The sequence below is a fragment of the Delphinapterus leucas genome, chromosome 17, assembly GCF_059928025.1.
Source record: "Delphinapterus leucas isolate spDelLeu-1000000601 "Yukka" chromosome 17, BTC_Dleu_Yukka2, whole genome shotgun sequence".
Lineage (NCBI taxonomy): Eukaryota > Metazoa > Chordata > Mammalia > Artiodactyla > Monodontidae > Delphinapterus > Delphinapterus leucas.
In genome coordinates, this window is record NC_143145.1 from 80,453,580 (window position 1) to 80,480,748 (window position 27,169).

Here is a 27,169-nt window from a genome sequence, read left to right on the forward strand (position 1 = left end):
GCTTAGGTGCCTGAGTCTTCTGTAGTGTTGCCACCCACCCCAGAACCCCCCCACACGTCTAAGATGATGCCTGAGCCTGGAACTACCCAGTACCTATGACACAATCCAGGCTGGTAAGAGTGTTGAGTACCCCCAGACCTTGACAACTGAGGCTCAGACAGTTAGGGAGGGGACCTAGAAATATTTCAATTAACTGAGGAAGTGCCTGGCGGGGGGTGGAAGGTGGAAGGCAGACCGTCCTATAGGAGAAGAGACATCATTCTGAGCGGCAGGAGTTACAGAGGCAAATGTGGTTCATGATCAAAGCATTCCAGCCTTGAACAACCTCAAATTTGAACAGAGTGCCTCCTAAGTTAGGGAGACCCGGGAGCAGCAAGTTTGCTGAACTGAAAATGTAGCCACACTCTCGTCCTCATATTTCATCATAATGAGGCACCTGGATCGTTATCAGCACCTCACAACCCGTCTCCCAAAGCCCAGATTGTCAGCCTTCCACGTGGCAGCAAAAATGATCTTTTTATATCGGATTATGACCATGCTGTTCCATCCTCCCACCCCTGCCCACTCCCTCAGTGGCTCTCCATCACCCCCACTCAGCCTTAGCAGCTCAGACCATCCCTCCTTCGAGAAGCATTTTCTGGACCTCTCCATGCTTTTATCACTTTGTCCTCTCCATGCCCATGGTGCCTCACCCATCTCCATGCAAACATTCACCCCAGGTAGAAAGATTAGTCACGGCTATATCTCCCTGATAAACCATAAACTCTGCCTGGTTATCTCAATCCCTAAGACTTAAACCCTAGGCTCCCAGGATGTGACACTTCATAGATATTTCTGAATGAGTCAGGGATTCTAAGGTAATCCAGTTCCGCATGCCCTGTCCAATCTTACACCCATTGGCAGCATATCAATGTGGGTTATTCCACTGGTATAGAATAAGTCAGGGCAAATGTTCCACCATCTTGAGGCTACAGAAGATGGAGATGGGCTCCTCTCTAAGGAATCCAGGCAGCCTTAGTCGGGATACATCACTGGAACCAAAGTGATTACCTGACGGATTCTCTTGAGTATTCTTCAATTGGCTGGGTTCAGTCCTGCTTTCACACCTTCACTAATCATGTGGCCTTGAGTAAGTAAACCTCTCAAAGCCCAGATTTCCTGGTCTGAAAATGGAGATAACTGTGGCCCTTACCTCAAAGGGTCACTGCAAAGATTAAATGCCAGAGTATCACAGAGGAGTTAGCAAAGGGGTCAGTACATGGTGCTCACCTCACTAAATGGGGGCTGATCGCTAAGCAACCTCTTTCTGCCCACTTTTCGTCAACAAATGGAAATGATACCTACTTGGGGGTAAGATGTTTCAGCAAAAATGTGTAAAAACGCCAGGCACAGAGGAGTCACTTGATTATGAATCACTGATTTTGAAACAGTCTAGAAATTTACCTTTTACTTCCAGAAAGGCAGGATTATACAACTAGAGACATCTTCCTGAGGTTCGAACTAAAAAGACCATAATCACCTCACTGTCATGCTCTTCACATGCTGTGAATTCACCTTGAAAAGAGGGCTTTCATGTGCTCCAATAATTCATTTATTTGGACTGAGTTGGAACAGATCCTCTATTTCTCTAGGCTTTTTTTTTTACAAAAAGAAGTATACTGAAGTTTCATTAAATTCACTCAGATGTATCCCATCACTTTTGTTCATTGATTCTTTAGACACAGTAACACTTAGCAAACCCACATATATCCAAGACAGAAATTTCTGAAGAATGTCATAATGGAAAAACCTGTAAAACGCTTACGTCGGTGTCATGACTTTTTTATTTTCAAGGATAAATTCACCTGGTTCTAAATAATACATTTTTTAAAAAGAGTGTTGCACACCTCAGATGTTCATTTTTAACACTCTTCAAAATGGGACTCTGACACACAGCTTATTATACAAATACATGTGTTTTTTTTTTAATTTTGGATTATATTGTACATATTGTACATGTTTTTTATTTTATCTATTTTTGGCTGTGTTGGGTCTTCGTTGCTGCGCGTGGGCTTTCCCTAGTTGCAGCGAGCGGGGTCTACTCTTCGTTGCGGTGCACAGGATTTTCATTGCAGTGGCTTCTCTTTGTTGCGAAGCACAGGCTCTAGGCGCGCGGGCTTCAGTAGTTGTGGCACGCGGGCTCAGCAGTTGTGGCTCGAGGGCTCTAGAGTGCAGGCTCAGTAGTTGTGGAGCACGGGCTTAGTTGCTCCGTGGCACGTGAGATCTTCCTGGGCCAGGGCTTGAACCCGTGTCCCCTGCATTGGCAGGCGGACTCTTAAGCACTGCACCACCAGGGAGGTCCCAAATACATGTTTTTAAACCTAGCATGGTATTAACTGGTTACAACCCAATTACGAATATTGCCATTTTCCAGGGCTTTAATGATTCTGAGTCAGTAGCTGGAAATAATATCTCATTTAGAAAAGATGAGTAAAATAACAAAGTAAACAGAGTTTACAGTGGTTCCAGACTAAATACCAGCAGCAGCTGGGTGGGACTGTTATTTAGATGCAGGAACCTGAATGTAAACAAGAGTGATCTTGCCATATTCTGTGGGACTAATATGCTACTCTGGGAAGAAAGAACAGAGGAGCTTCCTTCCTTAAAAATTTTCAAACTTGTACAACACCACAGATTTCCCAAATCCAAAATATATTAAGAGAGATTTTCTTTTTGGTCAGCACAGTTCTTCCAAAGTCACTGTACTTCTCATACCATTTACAAAAACAAACTCAAATTGGATTAAAGACCTAAATGCAAGACCGGAAACCATAAAACTCCTGGAAGAAAATCTAAGCAGAACACTCACTGGCATGAGTTGTAGCGATATTTTTTGATCTGTCTCCTTGGGCAAAGGAAACAAAAGCAAAAATAAACAAATGAGACCTAATCAAATTTAAAAGCTTTTGCACAGCAAAGGAAACCACCGAAGAAACAAAAAAGACAACTTCCTGAATGGGAGATAATATTTGCAAAGGATAGTCTGATAAGGGGTTAATATCCAAAATATGTAAGTAGCTCATACAACTCAATATCAAAATAACAGACAACCCAGTTAAAAAGTGGGTAGAGGATCTGAATAAACATTTTTCCAAAGAAGACACACAGATGGCCAACAGGTACATGAAAAGGTGCTCAACATCACTAATCAACAGGCAAAGACAAAGCAAAACCACAATGAGATGTCACCTCACACCTGTCAGAGTGGCTATCATCAAACAGACCATAAATAACAAATGCTGGCGAGGATGTGGAAAAAAGGGAACCCTTGTGCACTGCTGGTGGGAATGTCAACTGGTGCAGCCACTATGGAAAACAGTATGGAGGTTGCTCAAAAAACTAAAAAAACAAAGTTACTATTCTTCTTTACCCAGCAGACACCATTGTAGAAAACATGTATTTTGTAGTTACTCAAATTTTGAGGTGCAAAATCCCTGACTAACCTACATTATGAAAAATATTTCTTTCAAGAAAAAAACATCGGAATAAGGAACTCATGACAACCTAAGGCAGAAAGGATTTATCTCATCTGGAGGCTGATCTTTCATTTTTTTTTTCAATTTTTCTATTGCGCTAAATACACAGAACACAAAATTTACCATCTTAACCATTTGTAAGTGTACAGTTCAGTGGTTTTAAAGACATCACAATGCTATACAACTATCACCGCCATCCATTTCCAGAACACTTTATCTTGCAGAACTGAAATTCTAGACCCATTAAACAATAACTCCCCATTCCCCCTCCCCCAGCCCCTGGCAACCACCATTCTAATTTCTGCCTCCATGAATTTGCCTAAGTAGTTCATATTAGTGGAATCATATGGTATGTCTTTTTGTGATTGGTTTATTTCACTTAGCATGAAGTCTTCAAGGTTCATCCACGTTGTAGCATAGGTCAGAATTTCTTTCCTTTTTAAGGCTAAATGTTATTGCATCATGTGTATCGACCACATTTTGATTAGTCATTCATCCTTTGATGGACACTTGAGTTGCCTCCATATTTTAGCTTTTGTGAATAATGCTGCTATGAACGTGGGTGTACAAATATTTCTTTAAGACCCTGCTTTAGATTCTTTTGGGTGTATACCCAGCAGTGGAATTACGGGGTCATATGATAAATCTACTTCTATCAATTATATTTTTTAAATGACTATCTATTAAGTATATCACTATGTTCCTTGAAAAACAAAAATAGAAATTACGTAATATTATTTAAATAACCCTAGAATATCATGCCAAGAAATTCTGTCAACAAATTTCTGTTTTTCTGCTATGATTATAAACTGGCAATTTTCCATCCTCCTGGGCATCTCTAAATACCAAATAAGAGAGGGCGTTGATGAGATTAAAGTCTCCTCTTTTTTTTTTTCTTAAAAAATTAGACTCCATAGTATAGTCAATGTTGGACTACAGGGGCTCCAAGTATCACTTAAGCTGTTTGAAAGACACACACTCCTTATCCTCACTGAGCACATGGGCACAGCTTTCCCACATTATTTTTTGGTCCTCAAGAGAACAAACCTGTTTCACAACCCTGAGGTTGGGGGCTCTCCTGTCTAGGTGAGACACCTAACTGGAGACCCCTTCAAGCACTTTCCAGAGCACGTGGCAATGATTTCAGGCCGAAGATTCTCTACTTGTAGCTTTCTCTAAAAACAAAGCTATTCATCTCATTAACAAGCAAGTGGAGAACACTGCCAACATCAACACTGGTATCTTCTGCTCTCCTACAAAAATTCAGCATAATATCAGTAAAATGTAATACAATCTATGGGCGCTTTTTTGTGAACACTTAAGCAGGGCTTTACTGAGGCATCCTGTTTTATAGTATTACACTTCTTTAATCTGGGAAAATACATATAACGTAAAATTTACCATTGTAACCATTTTTAAGGATATAGTTCAGTGGCATTAGGTACATTCACTCTGTTGTGTGACCATCACTACCATCCGTCTCCAGAACCCTTCATCTCGAAAAACGGAAATTCTATACCGGTTAAGTATTAACTTCCCATTCCCCTCTCCCCCAGCCCCTAGCAACCACCACTCCACTTTCTGCCCCTAGGAATTGGACTATTCTAAGTACTTCCTGTAAGCAGGATGGTACAGTAGTGGTCCTTCTGTGACCGGCTCACTCCGGTCAGCACCATATACTCCGGGTTCATCCGTGGGGTAGTGGGTGTCTAATGGGCACCTCTTTACTTTTCATGTCACAGGAAAACAGCTTCAGGATAGAAATGCAGAGTCAGGTGCTCTTCACCTGTGAAGCCCTAAGAATGGACGGGCTAAATATACACCACTGTGGTTATGACAAGAAGAGCCTGACCGCAAAGGCCCCCTCCAGAACGACGAGTGTCGCCAGCCCTGCAGAAGGCTGCTGTCAGCCCCCTTCTCCCTGGTGCAACCCTCAAACCTTCAGCGCTGCCCCCCAGCATGTGAGCAAGGGGAGGTGTGAGCCAGGCTACTGGCACGTCTGTAAAATAAGTCAGGGTGAAGTTTCACCGAGGACCGAACTTTTCGTCTTCAGTGTCTGCTATAGGCTACCTTTAGGGCTTTGAGAAATGAACGTCAATAGGAAGGACTGGCAGGGAAAGTGGGACACTATGAGTAAACATCAAACTAATGGCTCCGTTACATTTAAGGCAGTTCTGCTATCTTAATGGCAATACTAAATGGCATGGTAAGAAATACGGCTTGCTCCATAAAATAGGGCATTTAGTATATGATTGTTTGTAGCCTTTATTGGCTATTTGGCTCTTTTATGTAAGCCTTACTTTTCTAACTAAATTGTATGTTTCACAAACAGTCTTTGAATTCTTTTATGTCCATCATGTTCTACTCTCAAATCAATGTCCATAATAAAGTAGGTGTTAGATTAAAATATTATGGGTTGATCAAAAGGGACTGATAGGACAATCTAAAACATAAAAAATAAATTGATTAATCATCAAATAAAGTGGTTAAACCAGGTAGTATTTATATCTTGGTGGTTAAAGGTATACTTGTTCTGAAGTAAATGACAATATGTTTAACACCACTGACTTGGATCCTGAAACATGGTAAATAATCCATCACCTTTAAACCATTAGTAGTAGGACCATTATTGCAATGGACTGAATGTGTTCCCCCCAAATTAAAATGTTAAAATCCTAAACCCAAATGTGATGGCATTGGCAGGTGATTAGGCCGTGAGGATGGAGCCCTCAGGAATGGGATTAGTGCCCTTATAAAAGAGACCCCAGAGAGCTTCCTTGCCCCTTCTGCCAAGAAAGGACTCAGAAACAAGATCGTTGTCTATGAACGAGGAAGCCAGCCTTCATGATACACGGAATCTGCTTGCACCTTGATCTTGGACTTCCCGGTTGCCAGAACTGTGAGAAGTAAATGTCTGCTGGGCAAGCCACCCAGTCTGGGGAGCCCCCCAAAGAGACCACGACAGCTATGAACGCACTTTATGCCCACATCTTTAACTCTTCCTGTTCTCTGACCTACATTTGATCAGGCAATTTCATAACTGAAAAGGAGTTTGTCTCAGGGCAAGTCCTAGAGAACAATGCTTGATTTTATTTTTTATTCCCTTTCAGATATCCTGTTCTGTTGGCAGTTATCTGTAACCAGTGGTGGCCCATTAGAATAACACAGATATCACAAATTTTAGTCTCCAGAAAAGGAAAAATTAGAAGAATGTCACTCAATACATTCAATTGGGTACTGATCTTCTGCCACTGCTTTCCATGGGTCAATCCAAGGCCACAAGGCAAGGGAACTGACTGATGGACTTCATACTTTCAGGCATTTACAGCCATAAAAGGAAACGAAATTGAGTTATCTGTAGTGACGTGGATGGACCTAGAGTCTATCATACAGAGTGAAGTAAGTCAGAAAGAGAAAAACAAACACCATATGCTAACACATATATACGGAATCTGAAAAAAAGAAAAAAAAGGTTCTGAAGAACCTAGAGGCAGGACAGGAATAAAGAAACAGGCATAGAGAATGGGCTTGAGGACACGGGGAGGGGGATGGGTAAGCTGGGACGAAGTGAGAGAGTAGCATGGACATTACCAAACGTAAAATAGATAGCTATTGGGAAGCAGCCGCATAGCACAGGGAGATCAGCTCGGTGCTTTGTGACCACCTAGAGGGGTGGGATAGGGAGGGTGGGAGGGAGACGCAAGAGGGAGGATCTATGGGGATATATGTATATGTATAGCTGATTCACTTTGTCATAAAGCGGAAACTAACACACCACCGTAAAGCAATTATACTCCAATAAAGATATTAAAAAAATGCATGTATGACTTCCATTTCCAGTTAAGATACAGGACACATGAAAGGCCTTTGATCTCATGGTAACAAGAAATTTCACCTGGACAAAATGAAAACATACTTTTCTATGAGTCTAGGAAAGAGGAATAAATATAAAGGAGACTTAATGATCCTAATTTCAACAAGAAAAACAGGCCTTCGCTGGCGAGCTGAAAGCCCATGGAGGTTCCATATCTGAGGGCTGTGCCCTGCCAGCCTGGATCAGGGGAGGAGGAGCCCTCAGACAGACTCGGCAGGTACGGGAGGGACAGACAAGCCTGACACAACAGTGGGAACTGCAAGGAGAGACTGGAATCTTCAAGAACAACAAGTGAAAAGCAAATCATCTTTCCTAGTAAGTCTGCCCCAACCCCCAAAATTATCTGAGAAAGTAACGGTATAAAGTTTAGAAAACAGAGAGAAATCACACAGCCTATACATTCTTATGATGCTTCCATCTCTGAAACCAAAGGCAAATCAAAAATAGCTAAAACTGTAGTCCTACCCTCTCCAAGCTGAAATACTGACAAAGATGAAAAAGGCAGATTAGGTGAACTCAAACTAGTTAGAAGTGTAACTCTGACTTTAGCTCGATTCTGAGGGATCTGAATGTCCACTTCTCACTCCACCCTTGCACTCTCCGACAAGTGAAACAAAATATTATACTTAAATCTATTACTTTATTCACAACCCCGGGCATACAATTTTTAAAATTACAAAACATATAAGTAAATAGGAAACTGTGATCGATAATTAAGAATTAACACAGTTAATAAGAACAGAATCTCAGATGACCCCATTAATGAAATTAATAGTACTTTAAAAGAACTATAATAAATATGTTAAAGAATTTATAGGAAACTAAGTATATAATGGGAAAAGAGACTGATTATTTTAGGATACAAAAGAAACTCTAACATAGAACTAAATAAAAATCTAGGACTAAAAATACAATATTTGAAATTAAAAATGTACTGGATAGACTTGCTAATTGGACATTGCAAAAGAACAAGTCAATAACCTTACATTTTCCAAATTAAACAGAGAAAAAGAAAAGGAGAAAATGAACTAAGTATCAGTGACTTGGGAATTAGTATCATTTATTGTGATAAAAAATATGGTAATTAGAGAAGAAGAAAGAGAACAATAGGATTAAAAGTATTTGAAGAAATGTGAATAAAATGTACCAAATTTGATAAAATCATCCCACCAACCCAAGAAGCTCAATGAATCCCAGGTAAATACAAGGAAAACCAGACCTAGGCACACCATAGCCTAACTGCTGAAAATAAAACACAGAAAGAAAAAACTTTTAAAAAGCGGCGGGGGTGGGGTGAAGACACACCAGGAACAAAGATAATGATGGCCAACTTCTCATCAGGGACAAGGGAAGCAGAATGGAACAGCATAGTTAAAATGCTAAGAGGAAAAAAAAAGCTACCATCCTCGAATCCTATACGTGGCAGAATTACCCCCCCAAAATGAAGGCAAATTAAAGAAGTTTCCTGTTAAATGAAAGCTGAAATTTAACATTTCCTGTTAAATGAAAGTTTCCTGTTAAATGAAAGTAAACAAAGCTGAACTTTGTTACTAGCAGACCCACATTACAATAAATGATTGAAAAAGTTCTTCAGGTTGAAGGGAAATAGTACCAAATGGAAAAACTCACATATACAGGAAGGAATGAAGAACACAGAAATGATAAATGTGGGGATAAATGTAAAAAGGTATCTTTTTTAAAACTTTTTTTAAAAAAGGTAATTGGCTGTAAAGTAAAGCATAATAATATATTGTGGAGTCTACAGCATATGTAGAAGTAAAATATATAACAACAGCACAAAGTAGGAGAAGAAAGTAAATGGAAATATATAGTAGCAATATTCTTAGATTAAATGTTAAGTAGTAATATTAATTCAGTGTAGACAATGATTTTATATGTATGTATATATACCCCTTGAGCAGCCTGTAAAATATAAAACCAGACCTTGGCTAAAAAGCCAAGGAGGTAAAATAAAATACTAAAAAATACTTGATTAATTCAAAATGAGGCAGGAAAGAAGAAAAAAACACATCAGACAAACAGAATACAAATAATAAGAGAGCAGACTTAAAATCAGCCATATCAATAATTATATTAAATGTAAATGGAGAAAATCCTCAATTAAAAGGGAGAGTTTGTCAAGACTGGATAAAAAAGCAATATCTAACTATATGCAATTTATAAGAAACATCCTTTAAGTGTAAAAACCAGGTAAGTCAAAAATAAAAGAATACAACATATATATATGTATTCATAAAATATAGTAATATGATATATACTATATCATGATATATATCATGGTGCATGGCTATGTGTATATCCATAGGTATCTGTGTCTATATATCTAGAGATACACAGATAGATATAGATAGATATCATGCACCACGAATCATAAAAACTGGTATGGCTACGTTAAGATCAGAAAAAGTAGACTCCAAGACAAGAAGCCTCCCTAGAGATAAGGAGGGCACATTACATAATGATGAGTCAATTCAACGCAAAGACATTAAGATTTCTAAATGTATATGCACCTAATATAGAACCTCAAACTAAATAAAGCAAAAATTTACAGAACTAAGGAGAGAAATAGACAGATCCACAATCATAGTTGGATAGCTGGAGATTTTCAGCTCTCATACAATGACTGATAGAAAGAAGTAGACAAAAAAAACTGATAAGGATAAAAAATATGAATATATTGGTTTGAGCATTTAGAAACATAATAATTAACTAGTGTTCTTTTCTAAATAAACTTGAAATACAGAGCAATCCTTAACACCAAAGTACCTTTTTAAAATAATTCTTAGGAATTTACTCTTTACGGTTTTCTGTAGTTCTAAGGAAACCCAGGACATTAATACTGGTCTGGGCTCTTGTGTTCAGGTATTTCTCAGCTTTTGGTTCCAGTATACGTATCAAATACCTCATTAGCACCTTTCAGCTATTCACTCAAATGAAATATCAAATCAAACCAAACGACAAATACCAAATCAAATCAATTATCAAAAATCAAATGGTGTGTTGCTTTCCACGATACTGAAGCTTATGGGTATCTTCTTTCACAATTTATTTTTTAGAAACTTTAGAAATCTTTTAGAAGAAAATACTCCTGTAATGTCACTCAGAATTTTCCCAATAAATCCTTTGGTCTTCATGCCTCTCAACCCATATATAACTTCCCCTCTCCCCCAATTCTCCCACCCACACTGAGACAAAGTCCCAGCCTAAAGCAAAGCTAGGCTCTCAACTCCACCAATTCTCAGTACTCCCCAAGGCCTTTCCCCTACAGATAAGTAACTCTAAGGTGGAGCTGGAACTCTTTGTTTTACACATGTGCCTCGCGTGATTCTTATGAAAAATCAGTTTGCATTTAACTCTACGTTTTCACATGGAGGCATAGGAACCCTCAGCCGGTGCTCACCAGCCACGCGAACTGGCGCAAGTCTATTCACCTCCCTCAACCAGTCTCTCCTCTGCAAGATGGAGGCATGTCCACCTCGCGGGAGTAAGGGGCACGGTGCAAAGCCTTAAACCTTGTAGGTGCTCAGTCCTTAGTCAAAGGAATGACGAGACAATGCACACGATGAACAGTGTGACCACGCATCCACACTGTGTGGCTCGGAAGCACGGAATTACAGGATGAGGTGCAAGCCCTGCACCTGCCGTGCTAGGTTCCTCCATTCCCCGACTCCTTCTGCAGCTCAAGCATTTCACCTCACACAGCAAATCTAGACTACCGGAAGCACCTCAGGCTTGCTCTGCCATTTCACGCCTTAATCCCTTGACTTGGTCCTACCTACCTGGCTAGAATTTCCCTCTGAATCTCTCCCAGACCAACGGCCTTCTGCCAGCCCATCTCTTCACCTACCGAACACTCACCTTTCCCTAAGAGGTAGGAACATCTGACTGGGCCCAGATGGGACCCTCTTCAGGAAAGCCTCCCTGGGCTGGATCCCTCCCACACCTGCGCATCTGCTCAGGGCATCGTCTCACCGGGGGCACGGAACGTGGTGCCTGGCACTTCCTGGCACAAGGTGGCACCTCAGGACAAACACGTGGAGATGGGCAGCGAGCCAGTCTGGGACACTGCGAAGGATCACCCGTCTGGCGCTTCCCTGGCCAAGAAGTGGACCTCTAACCAAAACAGTTCAGAGAGTGCCGGGAAAGGTCCCAGGTGAGGGTGAACCCAGCTCTCCCGACCCACCTAGAGCAGCATCAACCCACCTGCCAACCAGCTGGGCCACCTCGGATGCAGCTCCTCCGGGCCCTGTCCCACCTCCAGGTGACTGTGGACCCAGCAACCCCCTAGACACCCGAATGCCACAGAAATGTAAAGATGGGAAACCTTCATCATTTGGGGATGCTATGTTTTGGGGTCACTCATTATGCAACAGTAGATAATACAGATTTTACTTCAACTCCTAGCGTTCTTTTTGCCCAGTGTAATCATTTATCTAAAAGTATCTATTTCATAGATAAAAAGATCATCAAAGGGACACAGAGAATACATGTTCTGGTTCCCTCTGGCCACACTCACCAAAGAGACAGCCGATTGCTCAGATTCTAAAATAGTTTAAAAGATACCCTAGTTTCTGTTTTGTGAGGTACTCAGATTAAATGGGTCAACTATATAATTAAACCATAAAAATAGAATGCATTGAATGATATAATAAGAAATAGTTCAACATTCTATCTGTGAGTCAAATTTGTTTCCAAATGGGACTTATTTTAATTATAGAATATACATTTCACTAGATGTCATTTTAAATCCCTGTAACTAAAAAAAAAAAAAAAAAAGTTTCAGCTCACTGAGGGCAATTTTACTTAAGGGCCTAAGACTAAATTTAGAAATTATCTTCACTATATTCATTAAAATATAATCAATTTAATAGTACCTACATTAATTTTTGTTGAAATAAGAAAAAGTGTTCCAAGAATGTAAATTTTATGTACTCTAAAACAATTAAAAAAAGCAGCAAGCTGTCTGAGAGCAGGAACAGAACTAACTCAGCTGAAAAAACTAAAATCCCCAAGACAAGGATATTATTTCATAAAAACATTTTTTTCAATCTAGGGAAATAAAGTACATTTTCACAGTCCAAAGTCTTGACATTAATTAACAAAGATATCTTATACTCACTTCATTTTAAAATATTTTATAGAAGTTGAATATGCTCCAAGAACAGATTTCCATTAAAATTATTTTCTTTTAAAATAGAATATGAAGCTCATAGTTTTGCTTCCAGATGTCTTAAAAGGCTTAATAAATGGTACCCCCCCCCAAAGCAAACCATAAAGGAACTGATACTTTAACTATGAAAACGCACACAGACTAAAGACAAAGGCAAAGTGGCTACAGAAGAACATACACATCCCTGGCTTATTAAGCAGAAGTGTTACATTAAAAATTATCCACTCTGTTTCAGATTCTTGGTGAGAAAGTTAAAACCTGTGACACACAGCTCATCTCCTCAGGGTGAGCGTTTATAACCCTTTCTGTCTTCCCAACATTTTGCCTATAAGACATCCACCCTCAATCACCCTCCCTCCAGCCCAGGATCCTGCCAAGTTTTCTGGTGCCTGGGGGCTCTCAAAGCAAGCACCAGGCATCTTTAAGAATGAGGACTTCCCCCAGATCAGGTTCAACATCATCAGGGAATCCATTAAAAATGCACATTCTCAGGCCCTCCAGGACCCAGTGAATCAGAAACTCCGGGATCAGACCAGCAATTCGTGTTTAACCCTCCAGGTTAACTCTGATGTGCTAGAGTCTGGGAATCAATGGCCCAGATCAAGGGCTCCTAAAGCCACCTGTGCATCACTGGCCCCCCCAGAGGCAACCTGGGTGCTCCCCCAGTTCCCACTCGGATGCTACAGAATCCCAGGTGCCCTTAAGGGGTCCACGGTGGGGACCACTGGAGCAGGTAATCTTGAAGGGCCTTTCAAGGAAGAACTGTGACACCAAGTTCACCCTAAGAGTTCCCATTTTGCTTGGGCCTTTGCCAAGCCAGAGAGAACAGAGGGCAAAAGCATAACGCTGCACACAAGAGGCCCGGATCTCAGTGCACAGAAAACCCCCATCCCCAGGAGACACAGGTCCTGACCTCCTTCCCAGCACGGGAACAAACACTCCAGAGCTGAAGGCCGCTACTTCGCTCCTCTTACAAGCATTTATCAGTTTGTCTTGGTGTTAAAGGGAGACGTGACCTTGTTTTCCAGCAATGTGCCCCTGAGACAGCACCCTGAATAGACTCTGTTAAATCTACTGTGGAGCCGACTCAGAGCTTCTAAACGAGATGGAATAAACCCAAAATGAGAAGTAAAAAAAAGATGGTGCTAGAAATGGCAACAGCAACAGCAGGTTATGGGTGAAGCTGACACGTGTCAGGATGGAAATCATCTGGGCCTCGGCGTGGGAGACAGAGAGCTGACTGTCCAGCCCCTTCCGGACCCCAGCCCTGCCATCCATCAACAGCCCCTCTAGGCCTGGGGAGGGCGGGTGGGCAGAAGGGACAGCCCAGGGTAGAGTGGACCTCAGGGCCTCTGGGAGCAGCCCCGGGCAGGGAGCTCCAGCTGGGGAAGACAAAGGTGGGGATGTTTACTCCACCCTCTGCCAGCCCAGGTCGGGGGTGGTGAGATGCACGACCCCAGGAAAGGGAAGGCCAGGCCAGGAGGGCGGTGAGGGCCTCTCTTTCCGCTCACAGCCAAGGCCACAGCCCTGGCTCCCTGAGTGCAGGCACTAGACCAGCTCTGCCCCTCGCCAGCACCTTGCAGATTCCACCTCAGCTCTCGGCACCAAGTTCGGTGGGACAGTAGAAACACCAGCCCTGCAGGCTTTTCTGAGAAAGGTATGGGCTAACCCCAGGGGACCCCGAGCATCCCTGCACAAGCACAGGAGCCCAGAAGCCTGCCTGCCAGGTATTGCGACCACCCAAACACGCCCAGAGAGGGCCCCGTTCATGGCCCAGAAACAGAACCAAAGTTCTCTTGGAGATTTTCTACCCAAGAGATAATTAAGTTGTAAGAATCCTGCCCCACCCTTCCTCCACACAAATGTATCAATAAGTCTTGTAATTTTGAATGGAAAAAAAAATGTAACCTCTAAATATTTTTCTCATCTACAAAAAAATACATAAATAAAAAATTGGAAAGCTGCCCACTGCTGATCTAAATAGGTAATATGAAAGCTCTGATACAGTCAAATATAAAACTCCTACCTTCCCAATGTAAAGACTTTAAATAACCATTAAGAAAGCGTCTAGTTTTACTTTAAGCCTTGCTTTCTTTCACAAAAAGATGCGAGATACCTTCAAGAAAATAAAATCAGAGACAAACAGAAAATTAAAATTTCAGGACTTAGAGAAAATTAAAGCATAGAAACAGGACAAGATAGAGAAGAAACCAGCCATAATTTCCTACTAAGTTGTTATAGTCGAGCTTCAATTTTGCCTCAAGTTTACCGTTTATCATCAAATGATTTGCCTTGCATGTTTCTGACAAATTTGTAAGTGTGTAAATTGTTGAGCGCACTGAGTGATAACAATGCAGGACATACTGACAACATCTCCACCAAAATACAGGCAAAGGTGTCACGTGGCCGCTTCTGGAATATCCTCCAACCACAGTGGAGAGCAGGATGGGCCAGAGGGCTTCTCGGTCAGGAAGGGGATTCTAGGAGGGTCTAAGATAACTCCTTGTCACCTAAACTCTGCCTACAGCTACTTCCTACACACATGGAAGATGAACTTTGAGGGAAGCAGAGCAGAGGATGGGCTGCATAAACATGAGAAAGAACTTCCCACAAGCTTCAGATTGTTAAGAGCTCAGAAGGTCCAGAACTTTCAACTAAAGTTCAAAAACCCTGACCAGATGCAGAACCATCCACTTCTGTACGGATGCAGCCAAACAGGCACCTAGTCGGCAAAGCCAGAATGTTCTTTCAGAAACAACAGTTTGAAGGTCACTCTAGAGGTCGGGGACAATACATCATTAGCCCTCACTCCCAGCACCCAACCAACGAGGTGTCTGGGCACACATGCCCTCAACACACGTGCTCAGTGAATGAGTTCCAGACCGCAGCTGGCATGGGTAACCTTCTCCAGACTACCAAAACCTGGTCAAACTTGACATCTTCATAAATGACCTTCGTTTATGAAACAAGCTCTTTGGGAAGCCTGAGAGCATCCCCCAGCCTGTTCCCGACACCACCATCAATATACGACATTCTGGGAACTGAGTTCCATCAGCCGCAGACACAGCCATGCCGTCAACCATAGCTCTACGTTCCCTAGATTGTCCTCGAGCTCATCAGAGGAGGCGTTTCTAATAGGAGCCTGCAGAACTGTTCTGATCTTCTGGCCTCGTAACCTTACGAAAAACAAACGAGGTTGGCTTGGCATGATCTGTTCTTCGGGAAACTATCCTGCTTTGAGCTCTGACTACTTCCTTTCCTACGAGTGCTCAGCCATCTGTTCCACACCGTGCCGTAGGATGTTGCCAAGGACGTGAAGGAAAAGCAATGAATCGTAGAGTCTAAAACAGCACCCTCCCAGGGAAACGGAATGCAAGCCACAAACGTGAACCGTGTACGTTCTTGTAAGTTTTCTTGTAGCTGTAGTAAAAATTTAAAAAAAAACAGGTGAAATTATCTTGATGATATATTTTACTCATAAACTTGATAATATATTTTACCCAATCCGTCCAAAATAGTATCATGTCAACATGCAACGTAAAAAATTATTCATGAGCTATTTTACATTCTCTTTTCAAGCAAATCTTCAATATCTGGTACTTCACGCTTAGAGGATATAGCAATTCAGGCCAGTCACATAACCAGCGGCCAGCACACTGGACAGTGCAGGGCTAGGATCTCTTGGCGTTTTCTGAAAATTCAGGGCATTTATTTTAATTCTGGCACGCCCTGTCTTCTCCACGATCTCTCAGGATATTATCAATAGTGCTACCTTGATCCCATCTGCAAACTCCCTCCGCACCTGAGAGGCCCTTCACCTCAATCGTGAGATGCAAACCACTCTCAGGGTAGCAGAGTAGACTAAGACTGAAGCCGATTCTCACAACAGGCTACTGGTTTGGATAAGATTCCCATCCCTCTATCGAATGACAAGGCAGAGACATACTTTCACGCCTTTGCATTCACATTACTTGAGCATCACAAAAGGTGTGACTGTCTCCTCTGTTCTTTTTATGCAGACCACATGAAGTCAAGGAAAAGGATCAGAGAGGAGGCATGACAGAGCCTTTTAGGATGACCAGGACTTCACGGAGCAGAGAGAGAGGAAACACCAGGTGCAGTGGACGGGAGGCGCCCAGGGAAGGGGCTGGAGGGGCCCTGGTGCCAAGTCAGGGAAGCCTGGATGGTGGGTTAACAAGACTTTGTCCTGGGCACCTGGGCGGGGCCTGGAGCAGCTGAGCAACGTGACAGACTGGCGATGCGGCTAATTCCGGAGAAAGTTAGAGGCAGGAAAGGGAAGAAGGGCGAGGCGGGGGTATCAGCCAGAAAAGAAGAGAGGACGGAGGCCTGGGGGTCGGTCTCAGTTGACCGAGGGTTGCGGAAGGTACACCAGGAACACAGAGCTGGGCCGGGCAGGAGAGACATTTCAGAATCAGATGGAGGGGAAAACCCAGAGAGGATGTCAAAGGGGACGAGGGTCCTCCTTTCAGGGTGGGGTGACGGTGAGCCGCTAAGCATCAGCTGGCAGAGCACAGGCTGAAGAACATCGACCTGCCTTCTGCCATCAGCCTGGAGGCTTCTCCCACTCACAGGGCGGCAGCGTCACTTCAGATGCAGGGGCGGGTGGAGAAGTCACCCCTTACCAAAGGCAAGCTTTCCGCGGCTCCTACACTGTCGCTTCATTAGACCACAAAGCATGTTAACATCTACGAGCACAGACAAAAGTTGTCTTGCTTGCTACTAGGTTCGCTATTCCGGGTTTGAGGAATTCACACTCTTATCGGCAGAAGGAAGTTTCTTACAGGAGCTTTGCTGCTACTTCTCAAGATGCAAGAAAAAAATACTTTCTGACATAATATTCTCTCGGTATTACTTTTTGTTCAAAGTGGGGATAGAGGGGCCACAAAGTAACGGTAAAAAGAAAAAGGGACGAAGCTTTATTTTTCTCCTAGAATAAAAAGACGAATCTTTGCTTCACTGATGCTGCAGTCCCCACGTCAAGTGGGCAACACTGTGGATCACGTGACCCCACTCACAAGGAACACTGACAATTTCAACAGGAGCAACAGGACATTTCAGAGGATGGACGCGTTTGGAAGCACCCTGAGGTCACGTCAATGCTCCACGACAGGCAGGAACTTGGGGTCAGAACTGAAGAAATGAAGTTCTAAGAGATGGCTGAGATGAGGATGAAGTTCTAAGGGAGGTGGCCCATAGGCCCGGAGCCACCCAGAGCTTCAAGACGAGTGAAGATGCGACGTCCACCCGACCCGGTAGCAGCACGGTCCCTGGCAAACGGCAGGCCCTCAAGCATGTATGTGCTGAAATGGAAGTGGCGCCAGTGACTAGGGACACCACTAGTCCCTGCATCAGCTGACCCAAATCTGAACACTGCTTTCGGAAAACAGCTCAGGGAAGCATGGCGTCCGTGTCCTAATGGTGAAACGTGGCAGGTGAGGAGATTTTAGCTCTACGTACCTTGGCCTCAGCCAGTTTTATCTAAGGAGATCAGGATACTAGATAAAGCTCTCCTCTGGGGTCTAGTACAGACCTGAAAGTCAGCCTACTGGAACCTGCCAAGGTCACCCACCACTGTCAAGGTCACCAGGCCCTGTACCAAACCATTGCCTGTGGTTGCTTCTCGTCTCAAACCAACTCATAATCCAAACACGGCCAGATAAGGAACCTCAGGAAAGCCCAGACCATTCTAAACAAGTCAATCTAAAAGTGGCCTCTGGGAGAAATTAAAGTTTTAGTTATAGGCAACTGATCAGTTACCTACCTCTTAAAGCTCAATGTCACTGAAAAAAAGAAGCATAAATGCATCAACTATTTCAACTAGAAGATGGCAGAGCCATCACGCAAATACAAAGAATATAGGTAAAGTGCTGAAAAGAGTGGTGGAACGCACTAAACACTGTATAAGGGTCTGACGTGATAATGATATCGTTATCATTATCATTGATTACACAGGCTAAGGCAGGGAAAAATCAGAGGCATGAATAATCCTATAGAAAACCAATACCGCACTCAATTCCTTCCTATATTCACTAGGTTATGCAATAATAAACAGTATCTACCATCAAATCTAAAAACCACCTTCTGTTGAAACCAGAAAAATGCATGTTTTCAAGTTTCTTCTTTCAAATTTTTTTTTAGTTGGAGTACAGCTGCTTTACAATGGTGTGTTAGTTTCTGCTGTACAACGAAGTGAATCAGCTCTACGTGTACATACGTCCCCTCCCATCTCGGACCTCCTTCCCCCGCAGCCTCCCACCCCCATCCTACCAATCGAGCTCATCACAGAGCACCAAGTTTTGAGACATTTCCCTAACAGGTTGAAATCTTAAGACCAAATAAGAGTGAGGGGAACTCTCTTAACAAAAGGCACCTATCTTTCATTCAAAAACAGAAAAAGGGAGGCAGTTCCCCGGTGGCCTAGTGGTTAGGATTCCAGGCTTTCACTGCTGTGGCCTGGGTTCAGTCCCTGGCTGGGGAACTGAGATCTTGCAAGCTGCGGCCCAAAACAAACAAACTGGAAATCAGACATAATTATACAAGGTAACTGCTTGAAACTTGAACGTAAATTGTGTCGGGGATCCACCATAAGGTGGAGACTTAGGCCTCCGTGCTCATGGCTGTGAAGGTCATCTCCATGGGTGTGGGCTACACCAGGACCACACAGAGTAGGGAGAAGAAGGGGTGTCAGTGACACGACCGTGTTTTCCTCACGCAGGCGACACTCATGCGGAGAAATACACACAGTGCCTCCATCCCTGATGAACTCACTGTCTCACTAAAAGAACCAGGAACCAAGAACACATCATAAAATACAGCGATCAACTGAATGAGTGCAGGAAGTGCTGGCCGGCAAGGCACAGGTGCAACGTTGCAGGTCCTTCTGGGAGAGCCTTCATAGAGGCAGGTCCATGGCCTTAGCCCTCCAGGGGGGCAGTTCATTTAAACAGGCTTGGGAAAGAGTAGTTCTACAAAATGTTTTCACAACAGCTCATCTAGTTCCTGAAATGCTTTGATTATACTGCCCACGTGTCAGGGTCAATTTTATGCATCAACTGGACTGGGACTCGAGGTACCCAGGTATTTGGTGAAACGTGGCTCTGGGTGTGTCTGTAAGGACGTTTCTGGATGCGATTAACATTCAAACTGGCGCACTGAGTAAAGCAGGTGGCCCTCCCCGGTGTGGGCGGCCTTGTCTCATCCGAGGAGAACCTGAACCCAACAAGAGGTGGGAGAGGGAGAGGGAGATCTCTCTGCCCGGCTGAGCTGAGACCTGGGTCTCCACCCACCCTCACCCCGGAGCTGAGTCCTCGTCTCTCTGGGGTCTCCCGCCTGCAGACGACAGATCCTGGGGCTTCTCAGCCTCCAAAACCGCACACGCCAATCAACTCCTTACAATAAACTTCCCTGAGATCAAGACCGAGATCCTATTGGTTCTGCTTCTCTGGAGAACCCTGACGAACACCAGGTATGTGTGAGTAATAAATACTATCTGGTAACATGAAAAATCCAAATTAAAATGAAGATCCTTAGGTATTTCCGACACAAAACGTATAGGGATGTTTGATAACGTCTTGGCGCGCTGAATTAAAAGGCTTTGGGACGCAGTCTCTTTATCATTAACTGAACTCACCTAAACACTTTTGGGGAAAGATCCAAGGAAAGGACAGAGCTTCTCAAAAGCTGAGTGCTTCATGCTCAAATCACTCTGGAAAAAGCATGTGGAAATAGCAATGGGCGATTAAGAACCAAAGCGGTTCGGTCCTGTGCCAGTGGATTCTGAAAGGAAAAATACCTGTGGGAGAAACCCGATAAGCACATCAGGCCACGTGAGCTGGAACCCTTCAATGCTGGAGCGAGGGCAGGGCGGCGTCTAACTGGGGAATCGTGGCCCGTGGGAAGCTCACACTGAACACAGGGCTTAGAGCTGGAGAAGTGAAGTTCTCACATACACACACACACACACACACACACACACACACACCCCAACTATGTGACATGTGTGGGTCCCATCACTTATATGGAAAGTTCTCTTAAAACCAAATTCCAGACTCTACAGATAAACCACAAATCTCCTCTAGCACGACCTAACAGAATATTCCAACTTCCCACAGAATATAGATTTATATGACTCTATAATACTCTCCCCCTATAAGAACTGTAAATATAAATTCACTAACAAGGATTAGAAAAAAAACCTCCGTTAAATTAAATAACTAAGTTACTAGACAGCCAGTCTATCCCCTAAAAGACGGTGGCCACTTTGACCAAAAACTGTCAGAAGGTTTGTAGTTACACACCCGAGTCCTGCTGTAAGTTAAAACAAAGCTTACAGAAGCTGTGAGGAGCACCCAGGACTTGTCAAATTCCAAACCAACACAATGATTTCTCTTCTTCCTTCATGGTCACTGAACAAGTACAAACTTTACTGGGAAGAAAAACATCTGATTCTTAAAAATCACAACATTCCAATCAGTGATCATTTGAATGAGCAACGGCCAGGGATAGATTAAAAGGATTTGAAAAATCCCCAACTCAAGTTAAGTGTACAGGGAAACTCCCAATTCACCTTGTTCTAACGATGCAGTCAAAACACAGAAGTGCTGTCAGGATTCACTGGTACTTCCCGACACCACTGAGTTTCCCGTTTCCACCTGTCCGTTTCTGACCCCCTAGTGGAAACGGTGGCCCCCCCCGGTAGCCAGGGATCAGATGATAGTTTGCACGTGTGCAAAGAAACAGGCTCACACCTCTAGGATGGTGGAGTGTCTGCACAAGGATCTGAAAATACGTCTTTACATTTCATTCACTAAACTTCACCCAAAGACTACAGTCAACAAGCAAGTACTGGGAAAGATTAAAACCTGGAGAAGAACATATAAATATTCTTATTTCTAAAATGGGTATGATTTCCTTTTGAAAAATACAAAAATATAGAATCAAAATCAGTGCACCAACAAACATCATTATAATGGGACACAGTATCATTAGTGACAAGATATGACACGGAAACGGGGGGGAATAACCCATGGTCCCGAGTGCTGACTACGCAGGTCCACCAGGTTGCCAGCTCTGGCCCTGATTTCAGTGCCCGCTTCCGGGGGCAGGGGGGAGGCAAGCATGGTCCCTTTCACAGCGGGTGCACTTCCCCACCATGTTTCCTCTTGTGGTTTATAGAAGGAGGTGGGTGCCTCTAAGCTGGCATCTCAGGTATTAGACAAGCCCCCGCTGACATTTATGGAAGATGAGGCAGGTGACACCCTCTGAAGGGCCGGGGTAAAGCCATAAGCATGTCCCACTACCCCGAGAAACCCACGTTTCCAGATACCAACTCTCTCCCTCTCCTCTGACCCCCGTCCCCAAAATGCTCTCTCAAGGCCGGCTTGGAGCCTGCCCACTGGACCCCGGGTTTATACACCTGGGCTGGAAGGCCCATCATCTCAGCACAAAAAACAGAGTCAGAGAAGAACCCTGCCTGAGAACAGGCCTTTCTGCTGTGCCTTTGGCTCCCGTGGGAAGGACCCCATAGTCAGCAGTGTCACCTGCACAGTTGGTTGGTAACTAAGTCCCATCCCAGGCCCTGCGGATACAGCAGCCGACACGACAGCGACCCTCTCAAGCAGGAGAAATGTACTAATAACAACGTGTAAACAAAGTATACAATTTCCTTTAGGAATGAGGGCTGTGAATAAAATAACCTAGGACTGGGGGACACAGAGTGGCTGGAGGAGGGGCAACCTTAGCTTCAGCAGTCAGGGTGAGTCTCTGAAAAAGTGCCTTTCATCCTGTTACCCGTGTGATAAGAATATACAAGACGGATGGAGGGACGGATGACATCCACGAGACAGTAACACCCAACAGCAATCAAACCCCATGGAGTGCCCGGCACTTTGCAAGCATCATCCTCCTAAAACCTCACAACGATCCCATGAAGTAGTTCCTGCAGTTTTCCCCATTTTACGGATCGGAATACTGAGGTTCCAGAAGCCTGGGTAACCTGTGCAACCTACAGAGCTGATCTTTGCGCCCAGACAGGCTCAACTAGAAATGCTCCCCCTCCCAGCCCCTTGGGCACCGACTTGCCTATTTGCTGGGACAACTAAGTGTTTGGCCTGGAATCCCCGCAGCGGTGCTCAAGCCCTCACCCTGCCCCGCCCCCAATGGAGTAAGAGAGACAAACAAAGCTCCGAACTCCCAAGGGATCTGCCACCCATTCTGAATGTGCTGACGGGTGTCTGTGACTCCCCTTGAACCTGACAGATCCGGGCTGTCCCAGTCTCCTTAATCTCTGACACCATCAGCCTTCAGTGCACCTGGAAGCAACGGCACCTGCAAATACCTTCTCATGTGGTTTGTAAGAATCAGTAAGACCACTTGCACAGGATGCAGGTTTCCACTGCAGCTTCCAATGCAGAGGTGGCCTACAAGGAAGGCCCTGCTGACCTGGTTCTTCTGCCACTGTCTCCTGTTCCTCACAGAGGCCACAGGGCCTTTGCACAGGCTGTCTGTCCTCTCTGCCCAGAGGCCTTCCAGAGGTTGCCTCTTTTTTTCACATATGTCTCAGCTCAAACATCCTCCATGAGGCCCTCCCAGACTGCCCAGCCCAGACCAGAACACCACCCTCACTCTTGACTGCAATTATTACTGCTTCAAGTTAGCTTTTCATTTGCTTGTTTACTTTATCATCTATTTTGCCCCACTTGACACTAGGATGCCTTAGAGAGGCAGGGACCTTGTCTTTCCTGGGCACTGCTTATCCCCAGCACCTGGCACACAATCAATCTATAAATATCTGTTTAACCTAACAATCATTGGGACTTCCCTGGTGGCGCAGTGGTTAAGAGTCCGCCTGCCAATGCAGGGGACACAGGTTCGAGCCCTGGTCCGGGAAGATCCCACATGCTGCGGAGTAACTAAGCCCGTGCGCCACAACTACTGAGCCTGCGCTCTAGAGCCCACGTGCCACAACTACTGAGGCCCATGGGCCTAGAGCCCGTGCTCTGCAACGGGAGGGGCCACCACAATGAGAGGCCCGTGCACCGCAACGAACGGCAGCCTCCGCTCGCCACAGCTAGAGAAAGCCCGCGCACAGCAGTGAAGACCCAACGCAGCCAAAAAATAAAGAAAAAATATATAACAATCATAAGAGAAGAAATTACTAAATTACAGTATTTCACATAATTACTTCCTTTTCATCACAGTCCAGTCATTGGGACAAAAAACTTGCTGTCAAGAATGACCGTTTTGAAGGGTATCAGTGATTCTTCCTGAAAAAGACAAAAAGATGCAACTAACTTCTAAAGGGGCCCTGAGGGGTAAAATGCTTTGCATTACAACATAACGACCCCAAATTTTCCCATATGCTTCCGAACTGTATTTTGAAAAGCTTTATCCGGAACTGGACAATTTCAAAACCCACTGATCTCGCTCTGATGTATAAAATACAGCACAGAATTCTTATAATTCTTCTAGAAACCTGTCTGCCAAATGACGTATTGTTTCCTTGGGCTGAGGATTCACCTCTGAACTTCTCCCTAAAGTGTTTACAATTTTTAAAATCTCATCTTTAGTGCCAGATCCACTTTAGAATTGTTTAATCATACTGGAAAAAGGAAGTAATTTGTTTCACCTACTAACATTTCCTTAAAAATTTTTTTTTAAATTTTTTAATGAACAAGACTGATGACTTCAAATGCTGTGCTCTTATGTGATTCTCCTTGTGAGACTCAAACCACAAAAAGTTAAAAATGTGAAAATTACATGCAGGCCCTTCTCACAAGTAGGAGGGAACCAAACATGTCAGAATAGGAGTGAATATGCATGACTTAAGTTCATTAATGCTGTATTACAAAAGATCATCCAGAAACTAACCCCGGTTTAAAAACAGGATGAAAATGTATTCTGCAATACATTTCCCTGCCAGTAACTAATTACCTGCAATTAATTATTTGGACCATGACATCCATGAACAATGAAACACTAAATTTCTTAACTACTATTCTCCAAAATCTTCCATGCAAATCACCCCGTAACTTATCCTGACGAAGTTCAGAATCAATGTTACATTTAGCTTCTTCGATGAACATTTTTGGGCATAATTTGTGCTCTCCTCTGAAAAATTCTCAAGCATTACTTTTGTGTGTTTCTATAATGCTTTCAGTACCAAACAAGATCACCATTACAACATGAAATCAGCTTTGCTTCTTCTGAGCTCCGTGACTCAGCCGAGTCACCTGCCTCACCTGCAGCAAGGAGATAAGAGCAAGGACCCCACGCTGGAGGAGTTAAGGGAACGCACCGTCATCTGTCTGGGACTGGACCGTCCCCGAGCCGGCCGCAGAGATAACTCCCATCACAATCCACAAAACCTTTGTTCTGAGCGCACCTCCTCTCCTTGGTGCTGAACTAAGTAGAATGAATATATGTTTTCGTGGATGAGTCATGGCTTTGCAGAGCTCCAGAGCCTTCAGCCTGAATTGCAATTCTCACTGCATCATACTGGGAGGCAGAATGGTGGTAAAAACCAGAATAAATGAGAATTCACCCTAGGAAGTTGTTGTCTTAAATAAAGTCAACAAGCAAGTAGGTTTCTTATCATTTGTTTCTCTCTCCTAGAAGTTAAATACTGAAAAAAAAAAAAAAAAAGTCCAGGATTGTTGGAGATCCCCAACGCTCAGAACAGTCAATCTTACTCTATTATGGGAAAATAAGAGTAAAGGGTACAGTCGACTAAATAATATTTTGACAATGTTTTAACACCTGGAATACCCTGGTTTTCAGAGAGAAAAATCTGGCCAATATTCTTTAAAAGTTGAAAAGACAAAGGACAAACTTTTTTAAAAGTTTATTTCTAAGAAGACTGTTAGGATGTGTCAGTGCAGACAGAGTCTATTTTGCAGAGAGGGCAAGCAATGAAACTGCTAAAGGAATCCCTGCAGTTTTCCCTGAGCACACGTCTGTCCACCAGCATTATCCTCAGCACCACCTACTGGCCAACTGTCCGCACAGCAGCCCTGGCTCTGCAGGGCCCGCAGGAATTAACGCCAAGCCTCGGCTTAGCTAAATTAACTGCTTAGGAACGAAAAAGATGTCACTCCAAAGTTAAAAGCGGGGGCGACCTCAGAATGAATGTAAACTCCTGACAGTCTTTTCAAATACCTAGACAACAAACATAATCTTTTGGTTACTAACAACAATTAAGTAGTTTTAATTTTTCTTGGCTAGTTACGCTATAAACTCTGTTCTGCAGATTTTAAAGCATGGGTAAGATTTATATGCGCTGGTTAATGCGTGTGTATACAGTACATATATTTATCTTTTACTACCTTTTGACATGGTAGGAGTTACCTAACCGCTGCTGCTAACAGCAACGTGGAATGGAAAGTATGATTTTCAACCTATAGAACGAGGGGATTCGGGGAGGAGTTCAGAGCCCAGGTTTCTCCTAATGTCTAGGCTTTTCCTTAGACAGGTAGGCCCTTCAGGATAATGAAGTCTCGCGAAACGTACCGGCATACGACCTGATGCAGGACTGTGTTCTCGTCCTCACAAACCTGCTATACTTCATACATAGGGATACACAGAACAGCTCGTCCGTCATAAGCAAAACAACAGCCCAACCTCAATTCTGATCTAAAATTAAACTGCAGACTTAAAATAGACCGTGATTTAAAAGATCTGGGACTTAAAAAACCAAAACAACCATTTTCCAAAGAGAAAAAACACATGACCCGGTAATACAAATGAAAACTAAAACCAGCTGGCACCTAGCACTGTGTTCCGGAGGGAGGGCACTGTTCTAAGCTCTTTACAGATTATCAGGCTGTCAAAATACCATCTACAGTAATACCATAAATTAAGTACCATAGGGTAAGCCAATGGAATGTTAACCCGAGGAAGAAGTCTGGCTTACCATTAACTCACCCTTATGTTAAAAAAAAACCTATGCTTAAGAAATAGCTCATTGGAACGACCAGGGGTGGTGATGTCACAAAACAAGTACAAGTTAATATAGGTATTTTCCATGGAATGACTCTAAGTGTAAATTGGGGGGGAAAGGCTAAATAAATATCTTCACGGCCAACAGGGGAAATGAAGAAAATGGAAGTCATTTACAGTCATTTACTATTTATGCTGCAACAATGTTTAGTCTACTATCATATTCCCCTTCTCAGAATCACACCCCTGTGTAGTCCTCACCACGCCAGCCATGCAGTTGTCACAGATGTGAGCCAGATTTTGCACAGGACGTGGCCGGGAGGAAAAGTGCAAAGTTAGCTTGCATCTCCTGCGGGAAATAAAGCCTGCTTAATTTTGTGGTTCAGTACATCTGAATACCAACTCGAAAGGGTTAAAAAGCCGGGCACCTGGTGTTTGCTTTCCGCTCTCCAGAGTGATTTAAGCTTACAGCGAAGTTCTCTCCGCTTCCCTGCCCGGCCTGCACCCTGCACGGAGGGAGAGCTGTCACCACCGTCTACGCCCTGCCGCACGGGTTCTCACCACCAGCGGGGCCCCCGGGCTGGGCAGCGCGCTCGGCGGCTTCCCCCAACCTGCAAGCGCTGGGCGGCCGAG

General features: G+C 43.7%; 1 protein-coding gene across 1 annotated transcript in view; it reads right to left on the minus strand.

Annotated features, from left to right (window-relative positions):
• LOC111165807 (uncharacterized) overlaps nucleotides 1-27,169 on the minus strand; it is a 98,747-nt gene that overhangs the window by 51,072 nt on the left and 20,506 nt on the right. The window lies entirely within an intron of this gene.